This window comes from Salvelinus namaycush, chromosome 15 (genome assembly GCF_016432855.1).
Source record: "Salvelinus namaycush isolate Seneca chromosome 15, SaNama_1.0, whole genome shotgun sequence".
In the NCBI taxonomy this organism is placed as follows: domain Eukaryota; kingdom Metazoa; phylum Chordata; class Actinopteri; order Salmoniformes; family Salmonidae; genus Salvelinus; species Salvelinus namaycush.
The window spans coordinates 25,846,099-25,855,713 of record NC_052321.1 but is presented as its reverse complement, the minus strand read 5'-3'; positions in this window follow the sequence as shown (position 1 = coordinate 25,855,713).

Here is a 9,615-nt window from a genome sequence, read left to right as displayed (position 1 = left end):
TGTTACATGGCTGGTGCCTTGAAATCCAATTTGTGTGTGTGTGAGAGAATTCAGCGTCTTCACCTCCGGGATCTGAAGAGTGAATTCAGGTCTTCTGACAAGGGATCTTTTAACCTCCACCAGCGAACAACATCCTGCAGACAAAATCAGTTCAACCCTCACCTCTGAACTCAGGTCAGTGCAGATAAATGCAGTCATGGGTAACTGCATATGTGGAGTGTGTCTGAAAGTGGCCATGGCGAAAGAACAGGGTGGATGAACAGAAGTTGGTGTCTGGAAAGCGAATTAGTTAATTGGGCAGATTTGTTTCCACTCGACTGTTTCAGGTGGCTGCTATTTTAACATTAAGCTGACCCATGGCGCACCGGGCTATGGCCTGTCTAACCAATAACGGAGTGCTGATGTTACACACATCACTGTTGATCCACCCACTTTTGCAACACCCACTTTCAGACACTCCAAGTATGCAGTTACACATACTTGGATAAATTAAAGGATTGGAGGTGAGGGCTAGAATTAAGAGACAAGGAGGTAACGGCCAGAGTAGCTTAATTAGCTATGGATAGTGGTCACCATGGTTACCTGCCAGGGCCATCGCCAGGTGTAGCTCATCTCTCATGAGCTCCAGAACATAACTGACACCCTGCTCTCCCTACAAACACCCACACACATTTTACATTTCACTTATTTAGCAGACACTCAACTGAAGTAGGTAACACAACCACATATGATTATTGTAATTGGCATCATCTGCACACACACACAGTTGTACCTGGCAGGCGAGCCCCCAGAGTACAGGTCGTTCAAGGAAGACAGCGGTAGCCCACAGAGCTAAGGCCTTCAGGACGTCAGTCCCTCTCTGTCCACGTACACCTCACACCACCCTGCTACCAAATCAAATTGTATTGTTACCATGAAATCCTTACTTACAATCCCTTAAAATTAACCAACAATGCAGTTCAAGAAAGAGTTAAAATAATTCCTAAATAAACTAAAGTTTGAAAAAATCTAATCAATGAAAAAGTAACACAATAAATGTACATAACAATAATGAGGCTATATACAGGCGATACCGGTACCGAGTCAATGTGCGGGGTACAGGTTAGTCGAGGTAATTTGTAAAGTGACTATACATAGATAATAAACAGCGAGTAGCAGCAGTTTAAAAACCTATGGGGGACGGGGGTCAATGTAAAATAGTCTGGGTGGCCAATTGATTAGTTGTTCAGCAGTTTTATGGCTTGGGGGTAGAAGCTGTTAAGGAGCCTTTTGGTCCTAGACTTGGCGCTCCGGGACCGCTTGCCGTGCAGTAGCAGAGAGAACAGTCTATGACTTGGGTGACTGGAGCCTTTGACAATTTTTTGTGCTTCCTCTGACACCGTCTAGTGTATAGGTCATGGATGGTAGGAAGCTTGGCCCCAGTGATGTACTTGGCCGTACGCACTACCCTCTGTAGCACCTTACGGTCAGATGCCGAGCAGTTGGCATACCAGGCGGTGATGCAACCGGTCAGGATGCTCTCGATGGTGCAGCTGTAGACCTTTTTGAGGATCTGGGGACCTATGCCAAATCTTTTCAGTCTCCTGAGGGGGAAAAGGTGTTGTCGTGCCCTCTTCACGACTGTCTTGGTATGTTTGGACCATGATAGTTCGTTGGTGATGTGGAAACTCTCGACCCGCTCCACTACAGCCCTGTCGATGTTAATGGGGGCCTGTTCGGCCCGCCTTTCCCTGTAGTACACGATCAGCTCCTTTGTCTTGCTCACATTGAGGGAGAGGTTGTTGACCTGGCACCATACTGCCAGGTCTCTGACCTCCTCCTTTTAGGCTGTCTCATTGTTGTCGGTGATCAGGCCTACCACTGTTGTGTTGTCAGCAAACCTAATGATGGTGTTGGAGTCATGTTTGGCCATGCAGTCATGGGTGAACAGGGAGTACAGGAGGGGACTAAGCACGCACCCCTGAGGGGCCACAGTGTTGAGGATCAGCGTGGCAGATGTGTTGTTGCCTTCCCTTACCACCTGGGGGCGGCCATTCAGGAAGTCCAGGATCCAGTTGCAGGGGGAGGTGTTTAGCTTAGTGATGAGCTTTGTGGGCACTATGGTGCCCACCAACACCACCTCGGATACAACATCCAGCTACAGACAGACACATGTAACACATGTCACAGGCTATTAAATTAAACATTTTTGAAGAGTGTGTGTGTGTTGGGTTCCCTCACCTGACCTGGGACCCCGTCTAGCTGCCTATCTTTGCTTTAAATCAGTGTACACATGAGCATACTCTCGCAGCCTTTTTCTCTCTTCATCAACTCCATTCAAATTGCATCCAAAATAGATAAACGTGTTCTATATTGATATATAGCCCTATATATATATATATATACACAGTATATATAGATGTCCTAGCCTACCTTTCATGTAATAAATTCAATGCAGTATTAGCCTTATATTTAGCTAATTAATTATGTGTTATGCATAATAAGCTTCAGGCTTATAGCCTCTGTCTCTTGCGCAATACGTAAACAGCTGTGCTGCGCTGGCCTCCTTAAAAAAAACATCCCATGCAGGAAAAGCTAGTCTATGCGCGGTGGCGGTCTATAGCAGTTATTTATTCAGACCCATAACCATTCAATCTTTGTGAAGAGAAGTGAAAGCCTGCATCTAATTCTAGTCCAACACTACCGGTCAAAAGTTTTAGAACACCTACTAATTCAAGGTTTTTTCTTTATTTTTACTATTTTCTACATTGTAAAATAATAGTGAAGACATCAAAACTATGAAATAACACATAGAATCATGTAGTAACCAAAATAGTGTTAAACAAATCCAATTTGAGATGATTAAAATAGCCACCCTTTGCCTTCATGACAGTTTTGCACACTCTTGGCATTCTCTCAACCAGCTTCATGAGGAATGGTTTTCCAACAGTCTTGAAGGAGTTCCTACATATGCTGAGCACTTGTTGGCTGCTTTTCCTTCACTCTGCGGTCCGACTCATCCCAAACCATATCAATTTGGTTGAGGTCGGGGGATTGTGGAGGTCAGGTCATCTGATGCAGCACTCCATCACTCTCATTCTTGGTAAAATGGAGGCTTGGAGGTGTGTTGGGCCATTGTCCTGTTGAAAAACAAATGATAGTCCCACTAAGCTCCAACCAGATGGGATGGCGTATCACTGCAGAATGATGTGGTAGCCATGCTGGTTACGTGTTCCTTGAATTGTGCCTTGAATTCTAAATAAATCACAGACAGTGTCACCAGCAAAGCAGCCCCACACCATAACACCTCCTCCTCCATGCTTTACGGTGGGAAATACACATGCAGAGATAATCCGTTCACCCACACCGTGTCTCACAAAGACACAGTGGTTGGAACCAAAAATCTCCAATTTGGACTCCAGATCAAATCCAAATCAAATCAAATGTATTTATATAGCCCTTCTTACATCAGCTGATATCTCAAAGTGCTGTACAGAAACCCAGCCTAAAACCCCAAACAGCAAGCAATGCAGGTGTAGAAGCACGGTGGCTCGGAAAAACTCCCTAGAAAGGCCAAAACCTAGGAAGAAACCTAGAGAGGAACCAGGCTATGAGGGGTGGCCATGCCTCTTCTGGCTATGCCGGGTGAAGATTATAACAGAACATGGCCAAGATGTTCAAATGTTCAAAAATGACCAGCATGGTCAAATAATAATAATCACAGTAGTTGTCGAGGGTGCAACAAGTCAGCACCTCAGGAGTAAATGTCAGTTGGCTTTTCATAGCCGATCATTAAGAGTATCTCTACCGCTCCTGCTGTCTCTGGAGAGTTGAAAACAGCAGGTTTGGGACAGGTAGCACGTCCGGTGAACAGGTCAGGGTTCCATAGCCGCAGGCAGAACAATTGAAACTGGAGCAGCAGCATGGCCAGGTGGACTGGGGACAGCAAGGAGTCATCATGCCAGGTAGTCCTGAGGCATGGTCCTAAGGCTCAGGTCCTCCGAGAGAAAGAAAGAAAGAAAGAAAGAGAGAAAGAGAGAATTAGAGAGAGCATACTTAAATTCACACAGGACACCGGATAAGACAGGAGAAGTACTTCAGATATAACAGACTGACCCTAGCCCCCCGACACATAAACTACTGCAGCATAAATACTGGAGGCTGAGAAAGGAGGGGTCAGGAGACACTGTGGCCCCATCCGATGATACCCCCGGACAGGGCCAAAGGACAGATTTCCACCGGTCTAATGTCCATTGCTCGGATTTCTTGGCCCAAGCAAGTCTCTTCTTTTTAATGTCCTTAATGTCCTTTAGTTGTGGTTTCTTTGCAGCAATTTGACCACGAAGGCCTGATTCACACAGTCTCCTCTGAACAGTTGATGTTAAGATGTGTCTGTTAATTGAACTCTGTGAAGCATTTATTTGGGCTGCAATTCCAATTCTAATGGTAACTCTAATGAACTTATCCTCTGCAGCAGTCACAAGTTTGGACACCCCTACTCATTCCAGGGTTTTTCTTTATTTTTTGTATTTTCTAGATTGTAGAGTAATAGTGAAGACATTTTTTTTTTTTTTTTTTTTTCACCTTTATTTAACCAGGTAGGCAAGTTGAGAACAAGTTCTCATTTACAATTGCGACCTGGCCAAGATAAAGCAAAGCAGTTCGACACATACAACAACACAGAGTTACACATGGAGTAAAACAAACATACAGTCAATAATACAGTAGAAAAAATAAGTATATACAATGTGAGCAAATGAGGTGAGATAAGGGAGGTAAAGGCAAAAAAAGGCCATGGTGGCGAAGTAAATACAATATAGCAAGTAAAACACTGGAATGGTAGATTTGCAGGGGAAGAATGTGCAAAGTAAAGATAGAAATAATGGGGTGCAAAGGAGCAAAATAAATAAATAAATACAGTAGGGGGAGAGGTAGTTGTTTGGGCTAAATTATAGATGGGCTATGTACAGGTGCAGCAATCTGTGAGCTGCTCTGACAGCTGGTGCTTAAAGCTAGTGAGAGAGATAAGTGTTTCCAGTTTCAGAGATTTTTGTAGTTCATTCCAGTCATTGGCAGCAGAGAACTGGAAGGAGAGGCGGCCAAAGGAAGAATTGGTTTTGGGGGTGACCAGAGACATATACCTGCTGGAGCGCGTGCTACAGGTGGGTGCTGCTATGGTAACCAAAAAAGTGTTTAACAAATCAAGATATATTCTATATCTGAGATTCTTCAAAGTAATCACCCTTGTAGTCATCTTGGCATTCTCTCAACCAGCTTCATGAGGTAGTCTCCTGGAATGCATTTCAATTAACCGGTGAGCGTTGTTAAAAGTTAATTTGTGGAATTTCTTTCCTTCTTAATGCGTTTGAGCCAATCAGTTGTGTTGTGACAAGGTTGGGGTGGTATACAGAAGATAGCCCTATTTGGTAAAAGACCAAGTCCATATTATGGCAAGAACAGCTCAAATAAGTAAAGTAAAACAACAGTCCATCATTAATTTAAGACATGAAGGTCAGTCAATATGGAAAATTTCAAGAACTTTGAAAGTTTCTTCAAGTGCAGTTGCAAAAACCATCAAGCACTATGATGAAACTGGCTCTCATGAAGACCGCCACAGCAAAGGAAAGCCAGAGTTACCTCTGCTGCAGAGGATACATTCATTAGAGTTAACTGCACCTCAGATTGCAGCCCAAATAAATGCTTCACAGAGTTCAAGTAACAGACACATCTCAACATCAACTGTTCAGAGGAGACTGAGTGAATCAGGCCTTCATGGTCGAATTGCTGCAAAGAAACCACTACTAAAGGACACTAATAATAAGAAGAGACTTGCTTGGGCCAAGAAACCCGAGCAATGGACATTAGACCGGTGGAAATCTGTCCTTTGGTCTGTTGAGTCCAAATTTGATATTTTTGGTTCCAACCGCCGTGTTTTTGTGAGACACAGAGTAGGTGAACGGATGATCTCTGTATGTGTGGTTCCCACCGTGAAGCATGGAGGAGGAGGTGTGATGGTGTGGCGGTGCTTTGCTGGTGACACTGTCAGTGATTTATTTAGAATTCAAGGCACACTTAACCAGCATGGCTACCACAGCATTTTGCAGCGATATCCCATCCCACCTTGTTTGTGCTTAGTGGGACTATAATTTGTTTTTTAACAGGACAATGACCAAAAACACACCTCCAGGCTGTTTAAGGGCTATTTTACCAAGGAGAGTGATGGAGTGCAGCATCAGATGACCTGGCCTCCACAATCACCTGACCTCAACCCAATTGAGAGGGTTTGGGATGAGTTGGACCACTGAGTCAAGAAAAAGCAGCCAACAAGTGGTCAGCATATGTGGGAACTCCTACAAGACTGTTGGAAAGCATTCCTCATGAAGCTGGTTGAGAGAATGCCAAGAGTGTGCAAAGCTGTCATCAAGACAAAGGGTGGCTACTTTGAAGGATCTCAAATATAAAATATATTTTGATTTGTTTAACACTTTTTTTGGTAACTACAATAGTAAAACTAGTAAAAATAAAGAAAAACCCTGTAATGCGTAGGTGTGTCCAAACTTTTGACAGGTACTGTATGTCTCTGGGCTTAGCTATACCACAGCCTCTGCCATATAAGCAAACAGAGCATGGCTTTGTGTCCGTGGTTGCACCTTTGCAATGCAGAAAACCTCTCATCATTAGCTCAAATTGTTCAACACTAGAGACCTATTTTACCAGAGCTAAAAAAAAAAATATATATATACACAAATTAACCATCAAGATCAAGGAACTATCAAAACTATTTCAAATAAACCCTATTTAATCAAGTTTTTTTTTTACCGAAAAGTGCATTATGGATCAGATTCTGTGAATTTTATATCCTATCAAGGTGTGCCACGGTTCAAAAAAGGTTTCGTAACCACTGCTGTAGAGCATTAATAACACACTTTATGTGTGTGTGTTGTTGCGTTGTTCTGTGGAATCATCCTCTCACCTGCTCTCTCCTCTTTCTGCTTATGTCAGGTGGACAAAGGCAATCTGCAAGAAGGACCAGCACCTACACACACAAACACACAGAGAGAGAGAGACACAAGAGTTGAAAGAAACTATGTTGAACGGAGGGAAGAGTTGAGACAGGATCAGAGCAGTTAGAGACGGGGTTAACAAAAACAATCATAAAGTAAACTAAATGTAGTTGATAATTTAGTTTAGAATTAAGGTAGTTAAGAGGGCAAAGTTAATGTCAGTGTGGGCAGGAGTTGAGTTCCAAACTTTTAGGCGCTAGAAGACAGCTGGTTACACAAGAGAAGCTGAGTGCAGCCCACACACACACACACACACACACACACACACACACACACACACACACACACACACACACACACACACACACACACACACACACACACACACACACACACACACACACACACACACACACACACACACACACACACACATCTGTCCTCCTGATGCCTCTCCAGTCTCCTCTGCCCAGTCCCGAAATAGCAGCCATCCTCCTACTCCCACTCTTACATAAGATCACATTTCACTGCAGAGAAACTCATCGAAGTGTGTGTTTGTGTGTCTACATACTCTAGTAGGTTGTAAGAGAGAGGTGATTTGGCATCTTTCTCAGAATGATGACATTGTCAACATGTTCAGTACCCTTCAAAAGCACATTTTGTTACGTTACAGCCTTATTCTAAAATTGATTAAATTGTTTTGGGCTGTTGGGTGTTTAGTAATAGTAAAGTAGTAATACCATAACATAGTGAAAGTATTATTAGTGTGTAAATAACCAGTCCCATGAGCAGCACAGTGACAAGTGTTGCCAAGACAAAGGAGAGGTTGGAGCCCCACTACAGCACGCCCAAATCCCACCTTGGATACCCATGAGTCCGCTGCACACGCACACACGTATGATTCTGTGTGTGGATCCTTTACACCATTCTATGTGTGTGTGTGTGTGTGCATGTGTGTGAGAGATTGGGTCTCACCCTGATCCACAGAGAAAGCCTGAAAAGTCCGGCCATGCAGCTCATCCTGGAGGGAGGAGATCCACAAAGTCAATGGTAAAGTCAGATATTAGGTTACTGCCAGGTAAATGCCAAAATAATAGCACCTGCTTTCAATATACTTTGGCAGTTACCTGTGTGAAGAGAAGAGAAAATGAATATTTCCATGTTTATGTGTAATATACTGTATATGGTGTGTATATTTACAGAGGAGAAAGAAGGAGACTTTCACGAAGGCAGTGCTTCCACCTCCTCCCACCTAGTGTTAGAGACATACATACGCATGGAACTCCAACGCCTCACGGACAGACACGTACCTCCTCACGCTACCCTCCTTTACACTGTAAAATATACACACACACAGATAAATACTGTACACTTACATAGAAAGGTTAGAAGTTTACTCAGATACTAACTGGAAAATGGTTGGCTGTGTAGTAACCAAAAGAGAGAGAGAGAGAGAGAGAGAGAGAGAGAGAGAGAGAGAGAGAGAGAGAGAGAGAGAGAGAGAGAGAGAGAGAGAGAGAGAGAGAGAGAGAGAGAGAGAGAGAGAGAGAGAGAGAGAGAGAGAGAGAGAGAGAGAGAGAGAGAGAGAGAGAGAGAGAGAGAGAGAGAGAGAGAGAGAGAGAGAGAGAGAGAGAGAGAGAGGAAATGGGGGGTTAGAAAGAGACTCATAATCAACTTCATAATATTTCTATACCAGGCTGTTGTGTGACGTCCACCTCTCCTCCATAAACCGCCATGGCTGCTGCCAGGCTAGAGAATCTCTCCTTCAGCTGGGCACAGGCCGGGCACCAAGGGGCAACACTACACACACAGACACTAACATCTATCTATGGACATAATGGAGATTCTACGGACGGGTGGCGAGATTCTACAGAATGTTCAACATATTTTGAACATTCTATGTTGTAGCTAGAGATTTATATTAAATTATTTGAGGGAAAATGGCAGCCATATTGGTCAGGAAGAAATCCAAACCATTATAATTGGAATGAATGGCAGTAGAGGCATAATCTTGATTTTACTTATGGAGGAAAATAAAAGTGAGGCATGCGATGTATCAGAACATGTGTAATAGAATCATTGTCAACCTAAAAGATTGTTATATAATTATAAATACAGTTTATACGGTAAAAAGAAACAGCATCTAAAATATATTTAAACATACCATAAATGTCTAAATTTTGGTTTTCTTGGAAAGTTGTGAGTGCTATTATATCACAGGAGGTTGGTGGCACCTTAATTGAGGAGAACGGGCTCGTGGTAATGACTGGGGCAGAATCAGTGGAATGGTATCAAATACATCAAACAGATTGTTTCCAGTTGTTTGATGCCATTCCATTTGCTCCGTTCCGGCCATTATTATGAGCCGTTTTCCCCTCAGCAGCCTCCACTGTATTATATGATACAATATCAAGTACTTGTTGCCTTTACAACTTGTCTAAGTTCTATCATCAACAGATTTCAGCCAGTGTATGGTTGTGGATTGACTGCGTTGGTTGAATGGAATGTTGGCATATTGGCGGTTCATTTGAAAAATGTATGGAATCATTCCTCTAAAACTGTCTGGCTCGTTAGCTAACAAAGATACAGTGCAGATAAATTCTTCAAATTCATCATTTTATAATTACTATGA